Source organism: Sciurus carolinensis, chromosome 2 (genome assembly GCF_902686445.1).
Source record: "Sciurus carolinensis chromosome 2, mSciCar1.2, whole genome shotgun sequence".
Taxonomy (NCBI): domain Eukaryota; kingdom Metazoa; phylum Chordata; class Mammalia; order Rodentia; family Sciuridae; genus Sciurus; species Sciurus carolinensis.
In genome coordinates, this window is record NC_062214.1 from 46,225,987 (window position 1) to 46,244,526 (window position 18,540).

Consider the following 18,540-nt stretch of genomic DNA (forward strand, 5'->3'; position numbering starts at 1 on the left):
TCAGTTCACAATAGCCAGATTGTGGAACCAACCTAGATGTCCTTCAATTGATGAATGGATAAAGAAACTGTGGCATATATATACAATGGAATATTACTCAGCCATAAAGAATGATAAAATTATGGCATTTGCAGGCAAATGGATGAAATTGGAGAATATCATGCTAAGTGAGATAAGCCAATCTCAAAAAACCAAAGGACGAATGATATCGCTAGTAAGTGGATGATGACACATAATGGGGGGTGGGAGGGGTTAGTGTTAGGGTTAGAGTTAGGGTTAGGGAGGGGGGCAAGAATGGAGGAAGGGAGGACTGTATAGAGGGAAAAGAGGAGTGGGAGGGGTGGGGGGGGAAGGGAAAAAAATAACAGAATGAATCAAACAACATTACCCTATGTAAATTTATGATTACACAAATGGTACACCTTTACTCCATGTACAAACAGAGAAACAACATGTATCCCATTTGTTTACAATAAAAAAAAAAAGACTAAAAAAATTTTTTTCCTTTGTTCTAACTTTGGGTTTAAAAGCACATTCATTATTACTTGGATACCATATCTGCATTGATGTAGAATTAAATCATAAAGATTTTCTTGAGGATGTTTGTTAGTGGTGTCCATCCTCACCTTATTCTTGTTTTCTAATAATAATTCTGCTTAATTTCATCTGCCATCACATAAAAAAGGGTTGTATTGTCATTGGGCTTCCAAGGCTGGGTCATGATAGGACATGCAATTTCAATTTGCACACTGGGACATTGGAGTCTTGAGACATGTGGAATGTGCAGAGATGCTGAGGTCACCATGCTGTGAGGAAGCACAAGCCACATAGAGAGGCCTTGTGTAGGTATTCTGGTCAGAAGTCTCACCCTTCTGTCATTCTTTCAGTGTGAGTGATGATGCCTCCACATGACCCCAGCCTCCTGTAACTGGAATCAGTCCTAGTCAAGTGTCCCAAGTTGAGGCCTTAGTCATGGAAGAACAGAGACAAACTACCTTCCATTTGCCCCACACAAATTCCTTGGACAGAATCAAATGGTTATTTACATTCAAATGAGTGGTTACACCACTGAGTTATGGGGTGGTTTGTTATATAGCAAAAGACAACAGAAGAGCAAGAATAAAGTTGTTCTTACCACTGTATTCTCAATTGCATAAAATGCCCAATATGTAGCTGGAAATTTAGGACTATCTGCTCTTCATAACACTTAAAAAACAGTGATGTTTATCTAACCAGGCTCATTTTTGCTTTGTCTGATGCCCCTAATTTGAATGCATTTGTCAAATTCAAATAAAAATGAACTGGCAAAGTGGTACACACCAGTAATCCCAGTGGGCTGCTGAGGCAGGAGGATTGCAAGTTCAAAGTTAACCTCAGCAATTTAGTGAGACCCAAAATAACTTAGTGAGATCCTGTCTCAAAATAAAAAATAAAAATGGCTGGGGATGTGGCTCAGTGATTAAGCCCCCCTGGGTTCCATCCCTGCTACAAAAAAGAAAAAAAGCCACAATTCTACCTTGTGAAGAATTTCTGATGGCCTTACTGGGAGGTCAATTTCCTTTTATATTAAAAATAAATATGGCAACCCATACAGAAACCCAAATACCCCCCAAAACACAGAAAACCAAATAGGCCACACATAAATATAAACTCAAAGAGAGAGAGACACACACATGAACACACATGCATCCATATATATCCAAGGTCATAAATTCTATTCTAGCATTTTTGCCTAATGTAACTAGAGTTAGGTAAGACAGAGGCCCAATGTTCCACAATGAGAAACTCTTCACATGCCAGAAACCAAGGTGGGAGGGACACAGTATTGGAAGCCTGTCTGTTACAGCCCCTTTGCCTTGGTATGTCCAAGTCCAGCCTCTGTCCCTATTATGGGTGTCCTTCAGTGCCAGACCCTTGGCTGGAATCCTCACTCTGCATTTCCCCACATTGTGCTTCAGTATGTAGAGGGATGCAGTGGCACAGGGTCTGGAGTGACAGGTTGTCAATTCAAGCATACAACTGGATTGTAGATGGGAACAAGAAGTAGGAAGTGCTAGGGAGGACGAGAGGGCAGGCGGTTTACAGGAAGAAACAAAGTTCAGAAAGAATGGGAGTCCCGGGCCTCTAGGCCAGAGGAACGTGGTGGCAAGGTGAGTGGAACAGGAGGGGTGCCTAGTCTGGAGGCTCCAGGGTGGGGAACTCTGGGGAGCAAGGCTAGTCGCTGGGAGTAGATAGGATCTGGGCTTCAGAGAATGACAGAAAGGATTGGGGGTGCTAATAAGCCCAAGCCAGCCCAATCAGCAAGTCCACAAACACAGGTGGTGAAGCCTTCTCTTCCCTAAGGTCAATTTCCTAGAATTGTTTTTGAAGTCACAGTGAGATTTGAGATTTTAGCGTCTAGAGAAATATGATAAGCAATGAGCACAGCTTCTCCCTCAAATCCTACACTGAGTCTTTTGATAAGCAAGTCTGCAGTCCTGAGTTGGGGTGTAATGTGTCTGTTTACAGAAGACCTGTCTTTCTTTCCTTCTGAGAAACCAGTCTTGTTTAAGGCCAGTATTTCTAAGCTGCACAGAGCATCCCTGCCTAACAGGTCCCTTCCTCCATCTTCCCAGGTGTTTTAGACAGTTTTTCCCACTGCTGTGACTCAAAGATCTGACCAGAACAATTTTAAAGGAGTAAAAGTTTGTTTGAGGGCTCATAGTTTCAGAGGTCTCAATTCATAGACAGAAGGGCCCATTCCTTGGGGCTCAAGGTAAAGATGACAATCATGGTGGAAGAATGTGGCAGAGGGAAGCATCTCACATGGTGATCAGGAAGCAGAGAGAGAGAGAAAGAGTCTCTACTCTGAAGACACAAAATATATACCCCATAGCCACATCCCAATTTCCACCCCTACAACCACACCCTACCACTTCAGTTACTGTACAATTAATCCCAATCAGGGGATTAGTTTGCTAATTGGGTTAAGACTCTTATAACCCAATTATTTCTCCTCTGAGCCTTCTTGCATTGTCTCACACATGAGATTTTGGGGGACACCTCATATCCAAATCATAACACCAGGCCAACCTGACACAGTGGGGCAAAGGCATTCCTAGGTAGGACATTCTCGAACACTTGCTCTGCCCACCCTGGCTCCACATCAGGAAGCTAGTGGGCATGTGTGGCTTGTCAAGTGTCTTAAAGAGAATGTGTGCCAAATAGTTTCCTTTTTGCCCTGGAGCCAAAGCTTTGGGAGTTTTCCCCACTAGACTTTTCTCTTGGTAGAATTTTCCACTGAAACATTGCCTTGATGCCAGATGCAAACTTTTGTCTCCCGACCTTTCCAGTGTTGCTTTCAATGTGACTGAATCAGCACATGCAATTGAAACATCATATATGCACAAAAAAAGGATTTAATGATATATAGTGATAATGAAGATAATAATGGTTTATTGATTGCCTACCATGTACCTAAATTCTTATTTAATCCTTACAATGCCCTTATGAAAGTGGGTGTTATTATAACCAATTTTACAAATGAGAAAACTAAAGCACAGGGAGATGAAGTATTTTTCCGCCCAAGGTCATACAGCTAGAAAGTGGCCAAGCAAAATTCAGGCAAAGAAAGTTTGGCCTCAGCATTCATGTTCTAATTAAACATTTTTGTTGATACACTAGGATTCCCTGAGCCCCACTCTCTAATACCATCACATTAGGGATTAGATTTTAATGCATAAATTCTAGGGGTCACAAACATTCAGACCATTGTACCATATAAGTTGTAGACACAAGCATACATCACACTGAAATCCTTCAGCATTCATATAATTAACTAGTGTTTAATATTTGTTGCTGGTCTTTTTCTTAAGGAAAATTTCCACACAATGAAATGTACAGATCTTGAGTGACCCATTCAGAGTTCTGACAGATGAAGATATCTGTGTAATACAAACTGCTGTCAATGTGTAGGCATTAGCATCAACCAAAAGTTTCTCTCATGTTTATTCCTGGTCAATTCCTTTTCTAAAACCAAGCCAGTATATTCATTGCATATTGGTTTTCTGATATTGTTATGAGTTTGGTTGCCTATTATTCCACTGTATGGACATATTATAGTTCAAATAATTTTCTATATTTAGACAGTTAAGTTGTCTCCATTTTTCACTGCTATGAGCAGTATATGGACTTCCTTGTGGGTACCCAAGTGGTCCCCTATACATATTTGGTGGTGGTGTGTTGCCAGTGTAAAGTCCTTGTAAGAAAATTTTGTCTAGTTGCTCCCTCAAAGGCTATCTTCATCTACCTTCCCACCAGAAAAATCTTAGAGTGCCCCAACTTGTCCTTGATTACAGCTGACTTTGTGCCTTATCCTGGATGTGCAGAGCATGCTCAAGTTGTTCCTGGAGACTCAGATGCCTTGAAGATGGGATAGGTAATCCATTCATATGGATTCTAAATATTTCCAAAATGAACCATTTAGCAGGGAAGTAGACAAGAGACAGGATGTACTTTTAGGACCTGTGTTCTCTGGACCTTCTTATGGCACAAAAGATGAATGGGTTGGTTTATGGTGCGGGCTTATGGGGAAAAGGAAACAAGTTTTATTTATTGAAAATGAAAGAAACATTGCATTCTCAAGAGTTTTAGGCCCCCAAATTAAATCGACACATGTCCATATCACTATCACAAGACAGACACTCTAGTCTTTTAAACACACTCCATTTATTTACTTTTCAAGTCTTTGAGCTTCACTCTTGGAAAAAGTCCCATGTTCTGTCAATAGACTAGGTGTAGGGTAATGATTTTAAAACCCAGGAAACCATAAATTCCTCACTGTCAGCATCTTTTGCATGGGTGGCCACTATATTACTCCCATTTTGCTGATGAGGGGATGAAAGTGCCAGGTTGTTAACGGCCTGCTCAGGAACAGCTTGGAAGTGGGTGTAAGGAGTGAGACTGGAGCACTGTACTCCCCTTCCTGCTGCTTCTCTCCTGAGTAACATGTAAATCAAAATAGAAGGAGTCTGACAGGTTTCAATTCTGGACTGTGCTTCTCCCTGTAGGACTGGTTTTGAAGAGGACCACTTCCATAGGAAAATCATTCTTGAAGGAATTTGCCCTGGATTCTAGAGAAACCAAGGTTCATTATATGGATTTCTACATTTAAATCCCCCAGGACAGGTAAAGTTGCCCACCCACCAAAGGCACACAGGATGTCTGTCATCCATCCTGCAAATGAGGCATCTGGGAGATGGAAAGGGAAACCCAAAGTTCACGTGGACTCCCAGCAGCCTCAGCCACCAGATTTCTCTCCCTTCCTTGAATGCTGCAGAGATGTGCATGTGTACAGCCTATTGAGAAATCCCATTTTGGGCCAGTCAGTCTGAATTCCACTCACACTTTTCTAAGGCCTGGAGCTGAGACGGGGCTCCCAGATGCAGATGTCTAGGAACTGATGTCAAGCAGCTGGTGGAATTTGCTCTCTGGTTATTCCACATGCCACTTCCATCTTCCTCACTGTTGGATCCACTGTCAGTTTCAGACACATGGTCTTCCGCAGTCTCTCCCAAGCCAGACAGGAGGCAACACCCTTCTACCGCAGATTGTCTGCCTGGGTTGAGGTGGTGTGAAAACCCAGTGTCTCCCCACGATTTCCTAATCCCAGAGGCAGTGACAGCCTCTTGGCCCACTCCACTGGCAAATGTTGCCTTGGGGTCCCACAATTCATCACGGCTTGAATGTGCAGTTGCTGCAGGGAATGAGATCTCTTGGCGCTCTGCTGGGCTGCCACATTTGGAAGTGATTTGGGATTCAAAAAGGCTGCTGATGGAGGAAACTCTCAAGCATTGTTATTGTCTATTTCTGGCCACCCAACTTCTGATCCGAGAAGGTGGGATCTGGCCAAGTTGAGATGAAGTGAAACTGTCTGATATCAAGCAAGATGGTAGCCAACGTGATGGGTGTGGGTGGATGAGAATTCTCTTATCCTTCTCAGTTTAGTTGGTTGTGAACTCAGAGTCTTGGATGGGGCTCCTCCATTCCCTCCTGCCCTCCAGTCTGCCAGGCCTGGCATCCAGTTCTTATCTTTATATGATTATTCTGTCTGAGCCCTACAAGTACCTTCATAACTGCTGTTTCCACAGTCATCAGTCTGATTTCTCAAACTGGATATCAGTTGGACCCAGAGACCAAGCCACGTTCTCTCCTTCTTCTCACAAGCTCAAGCATCCCTCTGCAAACCCTAAAGAAAGCCTCTTCACACTGTTGAGGTTCTTTGCAATTCTTCCTTTAAGCCACCTCCCCTTCTGTTGTTACTTCCGAAATCCAACCAGATGTTGAACTTTCTCAACATGAGTTTCAACTGGACATCACCAACTGCATGTCAAATGGTGATGTTAGAAATGACTTTCTCTAAATGATCCAGAAAAAGTCCCATTTTTCACAAAGTATTTTTTTAAAATTTCCATGACTGGTTTTACATATGACTATTGTTCACTATAAAGACCAAGTTTTTCAATCAATCATGTTTCCTTTCCAATTCCCTTCTCCCCATGGTACTGTCTCCCCTTCAATGTTCATTTGCCCTCCCCCTTCCCTCCAACCCCCGCCCTTTTGTGGGCTGTGCCAACCGTGCAGCAGGAGGAATTTCTGGAAGGAGGCCAAATTTGGCTTCAGATCATTTCTCTTCAACACACACTGGCCTCTGAAAACCAGATTCTGTTTGTCATTTGGTTTGCTCTCCCAGTATTGTGTCATTCCGATGGTAATGCTGATGGATTTCAAGCTTGCCTCGTAGAGTAACGCACAAGGTTTTCATAAGCACATTAATCTTAAAAGAAAAACTGTCAGATGCAAACAATACCCATATGACTGATGTTGTAAAGACACAAACTAACTCCTAACATCCATTCCTAAAGAATATTATCTTACAGAGGCCTTATGTTACCTTTAACTCCCTTCAAGCATATGTACCAGGGCTTCATAACACCTAAAAAGCTTGCTTTCTGCACCAAAAAGTCAGGGATTAATGGCATGTCTGCTCACTTGCCAAGTCCAAATAATAAGCTTGGTCACATGGCAGTGTAAACAAGACCATGATTACAAGAAATATGTAATTTCATTAGTTTTCACAAATGTAATATAAGCAGTCCTTATGAAAACCAAATTGGAAAGTCATTATACCCCAAGATGAGGGACTCTGGTCTCCACAAAACACTAAAAACTCATTAGCAGATGAGACATGCTGCCCAAACTCCCTCGTGGAAATGTTCTTAGCTCACAAGCAGATTTTGTGCAAAGTGTTTGCCCATTTTTGTCCCAAAGTTAGAAAGATGTGTGGTATGAATTATGTATCTGATAATAGTGCTATAAACGTCATTTGGAAGTGTGCCAGGCCACAATCAAGAAGAATCTAGTAGCTTGGTTTAATTTAATGGTGTTGAAGTGTTCCACTATAATTAAGCATCTGAAAATTAAATAGAAACAGTCATTAGGCTCAGTGATACAAAGCCACCAGACCAAAGAATATAAATTATTTCAAATAGAATCCCCTGAAGAGCAGTATGGGGTTTGAGAGGGGGTTTGTTCTTCAACAGGGGTTTGGACAAGTCACTGGTATTTAGGATCATCAGAGTTAATGAACACAGGCAGTTAATCTAAGGAGTCAAGTCTTGTCAGCAGGGGAGCCTAAATTTTCTGGCAGTAGCCATATTTAGTTTACAATTTCTAGACAAGGTTAGGTCCAGATATCGTGATGCCACCCTACAACTCCAAAGTTGATATGAACCATTACCCATGATAGACCTGTGTCCAAGTAAATTAACTACATAAAAAGATAATGGAGATGGAAACCATCAACACTCACTATGATGCTCTGAATTAACTATGAGAATCTTTTCTCACTGCTGCTATTCATCATGGTGTTTAGAGCTGCTCAGGAATCCAGAGTCCTTGCAACCTGAGAGAGTAGCAATATTTCCTTACTTTCAACATAAGAAAGGAAAAGTACACAACTTTGTATTAAGTATAAAGTCCACCTTTTATAGAAGTGAAAGATACTTTAGGCATTTGACCAGGCCAGAAGATCATTGGTCCTTCACTTTACTTTCCAAAGGTTAGGAAAATATTGTATAAATATCAATGACACTTCCCAGGGTTAAAAAACTTTCACAGGACAATTTTGTATTTTTTAAATCCACAACTGAACCATTGATTTAGCAGGCAGGGCAAATCTTATTATACTTCTTCTACAAGCTAAGCTTGCTGGAACTTTGAAGATATGCAGGACTTTCCTTGGGACACACAGTTAGCTGGTCAATGGCCCAGCTGGTACAAAAGCCAAGGTCTTCTGATTCCAAGTTCAAAGTGGTTTTCAAAATGCTAAATTGACTCCTGGTAGAAAACAGTAAAACTTATCATGCTACTTTAAGTGATTTGTATTTGCCACTAAGTAGCTTATTTCACAATCAACTTTTATTTATGCACAAGGTTGAATAACAAAGACAGTGAGGATTTTAGAACTTTTTAGTTAGATCCTTTGAAAAAAGGATGAAAACAAAGGATATTTTCCCTAGAAAATATGAGACAGAAATTTGCAATTAATTTTAGAGGATTTGTGGGCCCATAACCCATCCATGGGACCCCAAACCTGCAGTTAAAATGTAATGGACAGGGAACTGGGGGTGTAGCTCAGTGGTAGAACTTAGCTTGCACAAAGAGCTGGGTTCTATCCCCAGCACCGGAAAAAAAAATGTAATGGTTGGGTAATTGAAATCTTTAAATTATATCAGGTCCTCCCCTTATAAATTATCTCCAAGAGTTCCCTCTACCAAGTATTTTAAAATATTTTTGAGTTGTCAATAAATTTTTATTTTATTTATTTATTTATACGCAGAGCTGAGAGTCAAACCTGGTACCTCTACACATGGGAGGCAAGCGCTCTATCACTGAGATACATTCCCAGCCCCTCAAGAGTTCCCTCTACCAAGTATTTTTGAAGAGTTCATTTCCTCTTTTCCTAATAGCTGTCTCCTGGTAGGGGCGATAGTGAGCACTCAAAGCAATCCCAGGTGGGATGCTAGAAGGTGATGTCAGTCATTCAGAGTCTGGATAGCCTAGTGTCCAGAAATCACACTGGGAAATCCTAAGTGTGCATCTTAGACCTTAAGAGAGGATTAAAGGTTTCTGAATTCCAATATTTTCATCCCTGGTTAGCACTAAAACTGAATGTATGCTCTGGAACCAGATTCCAGTTCAAAATCCTGGCTCAGCAACATTGTGGTTTGTGTGGTCAGAGAGAAGTTATGGTCTGTGTGCCTCCATTTCCTCATCTGTGCACTGAATTAACATTAAATTCAATGTTCATTTACCCTCCAAAAGCTGTTGTGAACACTAAAGCAAGATATGTGCAAATTCTTAACACCATGAATGTCTGGCACAGTGAGGGTCCTCAGCAAGCTTCAGCCTTTACTGTCAACGCCTAGAAGGATCATGTCCGTTTCAGGCAATATTGTTGCCGGTGAGTGCTGCTTAACTTCTTCAGTAATCAGTAATCAGCAATTAGCCTGACCTTGAGGCAGCTTCATCAGCTGTGTTTAGTCTGTGTAAGGACTAAACATCCAAGTTGGCAATTTTTCTAATTTCAGTTTGTATGTGTCCCCAAACCACTGGTCAGGTAAAGAATGTCTAATAAATAAAGGACCTGTTTTCTTCGGAAGTGACCGTGTTGTCTCTTTCTTAACCTCCTTTGGCTGTTTATTTGCTCTGTGCCTGAGGCTGCTATGATCTATTTCAACTGTCTCTCCTCTCACTCAGGGGTTTAACATTTGGTTTATAAAACTGTTCCAATCTTGGAAGTTCAGCACCAGAAACACCTTCTATTTCTATGTAGAAGGAATGTTCTCCCTATTTTTTCTTTTTTAATTTAAAAGCACAGTATCTTCACTTTTTCCCCTCCCCCTGCACTGGGAATTGAACCCAGGAATTCTCTATTGCTGAGCTACATTTCTGGCCCTTTTTATCTCTTTTATTTTGAGACAAGGTCTTGTTAAGTTGCTGAGGCTGGCCTTGAACTTGCAATCCTCCTGCCTTAGTCTCCTGAGTATGTGGGATGACAGGTGTGTACCATTATACCTGGCTCTTGTTTTTTTTTTTTTCTTCTTCTTTTTTTTTAATGCAGGAAACCTTTTTGATGTTTCTGAATTCATGACATCTATACTGCTATTATGATCTGAGTTTTCTGTATAATGCATTTCAGGTTATTCTTAACTAGAAATAGTAAAATACGTTTTTTAATGCTCCAGGGGATATTAGAGGGCTATTCTTTACTAACTGGGCACAGTTGAGACACTGGCATGAGAAGCCATTTCTCTATGGGAACACTTGTTTAGGGAAGCTCAGGTTTGGGAATGGAAGGGACTCAAGACAATTAACTGGTGATGGGGCACTTAAGACATCCTTGAGCTACCAAGAACCAGCTGTTGTGACTCAGAAGAGGGACATCTCTAAAGCCTCTGCAGAGGCAAAGTGCAGTCGGAATAAAAAGATCAAGAAGGAGTCCAGAGCTGACAACATTGAAGGACATGGTCATGCATTGGTGCATCTGAACTCCCTGCCTCTCTGTGGTTTCTGCTTTTACTGTGCAGTAATGACTAGAATCTGCTTGCAGGTATCAGGAATGAAACAATGATCTCTTTGCTGTCCAAAGTGGTACACAAAGAATTTGTAAGCCTAGAGGTAAGGAGAATAAATGTTGAAAAAAAATGTAGTCACAGTAGGGTGTTTTATGCAACACCATTATCAATAGTGAGATCTCCCTCCAAATGCCAGGCCAGCACCCATCTTTACCCTCCAAACCAGGCATTTGTCACTATCATACCCAGTAGCATCAGGTAGGTACTTCACATGTTAAGCTTCCTTAATGACCCCAAACATTTGTTTTATTTTCTATTGGCTAATCAATAAGTTTCTATATAAATAAAATAATAAGGGAATAAAATTTCTATATAAATAAAAGTAAAATTACAATGTCACAAAAGGATGATGTGGATACTCTAGTGATTACATTCAATGTAATTATCACAGTTGAATACTGAAGATGGGCAAGGTATGAATATTATTGTCATATTTTATATCAGAGGTGATTAAATCCTTATGGAATTTACTGCATTAGTTATGCTGTGAATTTAATAAAGGACTTAATTATATCTTTTTTTTTAAAAGACAATCTGGGAATGGGAGTCTAAAAATAATTTTCCCCAGGGATAATATGCAGAGAATACTGCTGCACAATTATTTTTAGTGTCCCCCATGCTGATTTAATGATAAAATCAAGGCTCAAAAACTGTGCTTCATATTATATGTATAGACTTAACATCAAACTTTGGAACAATGTGTTGTAAGTGAGGAGGAATTGTAGGCCTATAAATTGCATGTAAGCAGGAAGTTCACATCTATGAGGAGAAACAGAACAATTGACTGTCTGGTCCTTGGGGAGCCATTTAAGTTCAATCATGTTTGGGAATGAAACAATAAATGTCTCAGAAACAAGTTTAAGATGACTACATAGTGTTTTATTTTCCTGTGCCCACACAAGGGGGTTGGATGTCACAATAATAAAGCTCTTCCTGCTACCATTTTCTAGTCTCCTATTGAGAAAAAGAAACTAGTCACTGAAAGATAGGAAGATAGGTTGGACAATATTTAAAATGGAAAATATTGTCTTATCAGACTACTATTGTCTTTTCATATTCATGTGATAACCTAGAAGCAGCCCTCAAAATGAGGAGTATTTGGAAGCCAAATTATGCTCCTGTGTTAATGTGACTCTCTGCTCAGGAAATTCAACAAATACCTCCTCCAAAATCTATGTTTAAGTCCCAGGGAAAACTATAGGACCTGATTCATGACATTGAATAGCTTCTGATGTAGTGGGTGGGTATGGGTAAAAAAACATACTGGAGTACATTTTCTGGATTATGTTAAAGCCAATCTCAGAATGCCATGTCATTGAAGATATTTCAATATGTATCACTATGAGAGAAGGAGTTTTTAAAGACAAAACACAACAGCATAGTATAATTAAAATAATTAACAATAGTTTCTTAGTGTTTTCTAATATTTCAAGTGTCCATGTTTCTAAGACTGCTCAATGTGGTAGTCTGCTTTCCATTATTGCTATAGAGTACCTGGGGCTAATTTATAAAGATAAGAAGTTTCTTTAGCTTACAGTTTCAGAAGTTCAAGGGCATGGTAGCAGCATCAGTGTGACTCAGGACCTTGTGGCAGATAGCATCACCATGGGTGGAGTAGTATAAGGGGAATCTCCTAGTGAGACAGGAAGTGAAGAGCCTAGTAAGGGGCCAGTCTTGTTATTTTACAGCAGCTCTCTGGTGAGAACAACTCACCCTCTGAGACCAAAATTAATCCCTTCCAAGGGCAGTGCCCATGATGACCTAAGGGCCTCCCACTAGACCCATCACATCACTAGGAACCAAGCTTCCAACACATGAACCCTTGGAGGATGAATCATATCCAAACCATAACGTTCAATAAAAGAGGTTTTGTGGTTGATTTGCTTGAATTAGGATTTAAACAAGGTCAATCCTTTTCATTGGTTAATCTGTCTCTTAGTTCTCTTTGATTTCATTTTAGTTTTATGTATTACATACCTTCCTTTATTTCCACTTCCATTTATTTATTGAATAAATTGGGTCATTGTTTTGTAGATTATCCCATATTTTAGATTTAGCTAATTGCATCCCATGAAGTCATTGAATAACCAACTTTATTTTATACTTTCTGTAAGCTGGTGATTAGATTAGAGTTTTGATTAGATTCCAATTTATTCTCTGGGTCTGGGGCTTCCTTCTGAATCATGAAGAGGCACATAAGCTCTGGTTGTTTCCCTCTTTCTTTTTTAAAATTTTTTTGTTAAGATTGATCATTGGATTCAGATGTTGTCAGTCTTAATGATGGACAGGATTTCATTAGGGAGGCTTGCAGACTATTTTGAACATGTTAATGTTCTTGTTATAGCTAATAGACTACTAAAGAAAATAGAGACTTCATATAGGAAAGCAAGGAAAAATGAAGCTAAAAAAGCAGATAATAATGAACACATATAATAGGCCCTGAACTAGATGCTTTGCCTCTGTGTAAAATACTTAGTTAAGTTTCTGGTGCATGGCAGAACCAAAGAGTAAATGATATTATTGCTATTTTTAGTTTGAACTACTTTATTCTGCTGCCTCCTAAAGGAATCTGGTAATCCAGTGAAGGGCAGGATTCATTTTGGGGCAGAATGATCAAGTTGGTTAGAACTGATAAATGAGAATTTCCATCTTTTATAGTACTGATCCTGGACTGTTTGTTATAGGGTTTGGCCATAGGTGCTACAGAGTAGGGATGGAGGAACACTGAAAGTTTCAGACTGGAGAATAGCATGGGAAAGAGACATTGGATTGAAACTTGGGGTGATCACTTATACATGGGAAGAACAACATGGAATAGCAGGGTTTAAGGCTACTAGAGCAGGTTGGGAAGACTTTGGCTTCTAAAGACTCCTCATTTTGAGGAGTATTTGTTCAAACTCAGAGAGACAATTGTATGAATAGTTTCTCTATTAGGTGGTCTTTTGGAGAAAGAAAGCTCTAGACCTCACACCACATACTTGAGTTAATTCTAATGTATTGCTGATTGAAAATGAAGCCATGAAAATACCAGATGGATACAAAAAGACTTTTTTCTATTATAGTGGAAGGAAAGCTTTTCTAGGTATGACACAAAATCCAGAATCCACCAAATAAAAAAAAAAAAAGACTAATCTAACTTCTAAGAGTCCAGACCTTCTACATGAGAAAAAATTGTTATAAGCAAAGTCAAAGACAAATGAAAGAGTGAGAAAAATATTTGCATCTGATATCACAAAGTGTGAATATCTCTTAAAATATGAAGAGATACTAGAACTTAAGAAAAGGGCCAATAATCCAATATACAAATGAGCAAATATATGCCACTGAAGAAGAACTTCAAAAGACCACAAACATGTGAGTAGATGCTTAGTCTCATTTATAAGGAAAAAAATGCAAAATCTAGCTACAATAAACCATCTAGCCAGATTGGCTAAAAAAAAAAAAGTCACTGCTAGAATACAAAATGGAACACTCCTTGAAGAGGACTATTTGGGAATTTATTGAAATTAAAAATGCAAATGCTTTTTGGCAGTTCTATGCCATAGATGCATACCTGTGTCCCCACAGAATAGCCAAAAATTGGACACAGTTCAGAGGCTGACAAGCCCCTGGTAACTTAGTCAATAGAACACTATGCAGCTATTTAAACAAAGCAAAACAAAACCATGAGGCTCTTCATGGGCTGATATGGAAAGATCTCCAGAGTAAATGAACACAGCCAAGTGCAGAACAGTATGCTTAGCATGCTGCCTTTGGGGTAAGAAAGGGACAGGGAGAAAGGCCATGAGCTCTTATTTGCATATATTTGCATAAAAAGATTCAAAAGAAACTGATAAAATTGGTTCTCCTCGGGTGAATATGTTTCAGGGAAGAAATGGGGCAGGGATCTGGATCAGAACAAGGCTTCACAGGGCGGGCCAAGATGGCGGACTAGAGGGCGGCTGCGTTTCGCGCTGCTCCAGGACGCAGGATTCGAGAGAGGAGATAGTGAGAGATTTGGGACCAACTCAAAGCTGCCGGGTGAGTCTCTCCTGTTGGGGAGGCGTCCCGGATGGGGCGGTAGCCCCGGAATGCAGGGAATTTGTGAGGTGGAGTTGCTCGGTGAGACGCCCCTCCCCCCACTGGAGCGGTAAACACGGACGACTGGGATCAGCGTAGAGGAGGCGGCTCAGCATAGCGCTTGGACTCGAGCAGCCGCTGGGGCTCCGGTCGGCTGCCTGGGGAGGAGCTGCGTGGTGAGCTGTTTGGACCCAGAGTGACCGCTTCCGAACACCGGGGGGTTGCCCGGAGGAGGAGGAGAGGCCCGGCGGGTCGCTTGGGTCTAGGAGTGACTGCATCAGAGCCACGGGCGGTTGCCAGGGGAGGAGCTGCGTGGTGAGCTGTTTGAACTCAGAGTGGGCGCTCCTGAGCGCCGGGGGACTGCCCGGAGGAGGAGGAGGAGCACGGCGGGACGCTTGGTCTGGGAATGACTGCATCAGAACCACAGGCGGTTGCCAGAGGAGGAGTTGTGTGGTGAACTGTTTGAACTCAGAGTTAGCGCTCCTGAGTGCCGGGAGGTTGCCCGGAGGAGGAGGAGGAGCGTGGCTTGTTGTTTGACCTGGGAGTGACTGCATCAGAGCTGCGGGCGGTTGCCGACGGGGGAGCTGCATGACGAGCTGTTTGAACTCGGAGCAGCTGCTCCAGAACACTGGTGGCCTGCCTGGAGGAGGAGAGCGGTGGGACGCTTAGTCTGTGAGTGACTGCATCAGAACCACAGGCGGTTGCCAGAGGAGGAGGCGAGTGGTGAGCTGATTGGACTAAAAGCAACCGCTCCTGAACACCGGTGGCCTGCCTGGAGGAGGAGCGTGGTGAGTCACCTGGTCTCGGAGCCACCGCTCCTGAACACCCGGGCGGCTACCCCAAGGAGGAGGAACAGGGCGGGTCACTTGGACTTGGAGTGACTGCCTAGGGCTACAGGTGGTTGGTGGGAGGAGGAGACCCAAAGTGAGTTGTTTGGACTCCTAGTGACTGCGTCGGAAACCGGGCGGCTGTCCGGAGGAGGAGGTGTGTGGCGGGTCTCTGTGTCTTGGAGCTATTGTACGGGGCTCCAGGTGGTGGCTCAGGGGAGGGGCTGCATAGCCAGGCGATTGGTGCAGAGCAGGGTCCCAGGAGCTAGGTGGCTTCTTGCTGGAAGAGCCGCACAGAGACACGCCTAGGGGCGGAGCGAAGTTTCCAGGGCGGCGGACAGACTCTCTGGGAGAGGCAGCCTAAGGAGACTCGCCTGCGAAGGGTGAGGCTCCCAGGCCCAGGACGTAGGTCCGGGCCCCTGGGATCGTTGCAGAAGAAGACAGCCCAGCCCAGGGGGTAGTTGTAGATTGAGGGGAACCTCTAGGAGGGCAACTGACTAGCGAGACGTCCACACCGAGTGACTCTTCCCGGCCAGGGGAGGTTTTCCCACAGGGACAGTAAAGTCAGAGACATAGGCACAAACAGGCCTTGCCTCAGCCCGCAGCCTACTTCCCCGTTGAATGACCATTGGTCAACAAGTGGAGACACCTCTGCCCACTAGCAGGGAATATACGCCACCTGAGGGTCACCACCCTAGAGAGGCAGCTTCTTCGTGGAGCTCTGCATTATCAACCTCCTCCAAGACCTCAGGCTACTGAAGGATAAGAGGGGATATACTAACAATCTTCAGGGACATTATAAGTTGATAGAGGAAATCTGCAATATCTTAATGACCCACTGATCCCTGAACAATATGAGAAAACAAGGGAAGAAAATGTCCCAAACAAATCTAGATGTTACATCAATAAAATCCAACGACAGCATGCCAGAAGAAATGACAGAAAGGGAGTTCAGAATGTACATAATTAAAATGATTAGGGAAGCAAACGATGAGATGAAAGAGCAAATGCAGGCATTGAACGATCGCACCAATCGACAGTTAACAGAGCAAATTCAGGAAGCAAAGATCATTTCAATAAAGAGTTAGAGATATTGAAAAAAAACCAAACAGAAATCCTTGAAATGAAGGAAACAATAAACCAAATTAAGAACTCCATAGAAAGCACAACCAATAGGATAGAACAGCTGGAAGACAGAACTTCAGATATTGAAGACAAAATATTTAACCTCGAAAACAAAGTTGAACAAACAGAGAAGATGGTGAGAAATCATGAACAGAATCTCCAAGAACTATGGGATATCATGAAAAGGCCAAATTTGAGAATTATTGGGATTGAGGAAGGCTTAGAGAAACAAACCAAAGGAATGAACAATCTATTTGAAGAAATAATATCAGAAAATTTCCCAAATCTGAAGAATGAAATGGAAAATCAAGTCCAAGAGGCTTATAGGACTCCAAATACACAAAATTACAACAGACCCACACCAAGGCACATTATAATGAAAATACCTAACATACAAAATAAAGACAGAATTTTAAAGGCTGTGAGAGAAAAGAACCAAATTACATTCAGGGGAAGCCAATACGGATATCAGCAGATTTTTCAATCCAGACCTTAAAAGCTAGAAGGGCCTGGAACAACATTTTTCAAGCTCTGAAAGAAAATGGATGCCAACCAAGAATCTTATACCCAGCAAAACTTACCTTCAAATTTGACGATGAAATAAGATCATTCCATGATAAACAAAGCTAAAAGAATTTACAAAAAGAAAGCCAGCATTACAGAACATTCTCAGCAAAATATTCCATGAGGAAGAGATAAAAAACAAAGAAGCAAATCAGCAAAGGGAGGAATTATCCTAAAGGAACTGTCAAATAAAGGAGGAAACAAGATGTGTCAAAAATTTTAAATATGAACCAAATGACTGGGAATACAAATCATATCTCAATAATAACCCTGAATGTTAATGGCCTGAATTCATCAATCAAAAGACATAGACTGGCAGATTGGATTAAAAAGAAAGATCCAACAATATGTTGCCTGCAAGAGACTCACCTCATAGAAAGAGATACCCATAGACTAAAGGTGAAAGGATGGGGAAAAACATACCATGCACATGGGCTCAGCAAAAAAGCTGGAGTATCCATCCTCATTTCAGATAAAGTGGACTTCAAGCCAATGTTAGTTAGAAGGGATAAGAAGGACATTTCATACTGCTTAAGGGAACCATAAATCAGCAAGATATAACAATCATAAACATCTATGCCCCAAACAGTGGCTCATCCATATATGTTAAACAAATCCTTCTCAATTTTAGAAACCAAATAGACCATAACACAATAATACTAGGTGATTTTAACACGCCTCTTTCACCACTGGACAGATCTTCCAAACAAAAATTGAACAAAGAAACCATAGATCTCAATAACACAATCAATAATTTAGACTTAACAGACATTTATAGAATATACCATCCAACCAAGAGCGAATACACTTTCTTCTCAGCAGCACATGGATCCTTCTCTAAAATAGACCATATATTATGCCACAAAGCCAATGTCAGCAAATACAAGAAGATAGAGACACTACCTTGTATTCTATCAGATCATAATGGATTGAAGTTACAAATTAATGAAAGAGTAAAAAACAGAAACTACTCCAACACCTGGAGATTAAACAATATGCTACTATATGATGAATGGATAACAGAAGATATTAGGAAGGAAATTAAAAATTCTTAGAGGTAAACGAGAACAAAGAAACAACATATCAAAATCTCTGGGACACTATGAAAGCGGTACTTAGAGGAAGATTTATTTCATGGAGCGCATTTAATAAAAGAAGTAAAACTCAAAAAATAAATGACCTAACACTACAGCTCAAAGCCCTAGAAAAAGAAGAACAGACCAACACCAAAAGTAGTAGAAGACAGGAAATAGTTAAACTGAGAGCTGAAATCAACGAAATTGAAACGA

At 41.3% G+C, this 18,540-nt stretch overlaps 1 long non-coding RNA gene across 1 annotated transcript in view; it reads left to right on the forward strand.

The window, feature by feature from the left end:
- Window positions 1-5,750, forward strand: part of LOC124977917 (uncharacterized) — a 127,163-nt gene extending 121,413 nt beyond the window's left edge. The window contains exon 8 of the long non-coding RNA XR_007107284.1: window positions 5,049-5,750. This is a non-coding gene — a long non-coding RNA (uncharacterized LOC124977917). The remainder of the gene's footprint in view (window positions 1-5,048) is intronic.
- The last annotated feature ends 12,790 nt before the right edge of the window (window positions 5,751-18,540 follow it).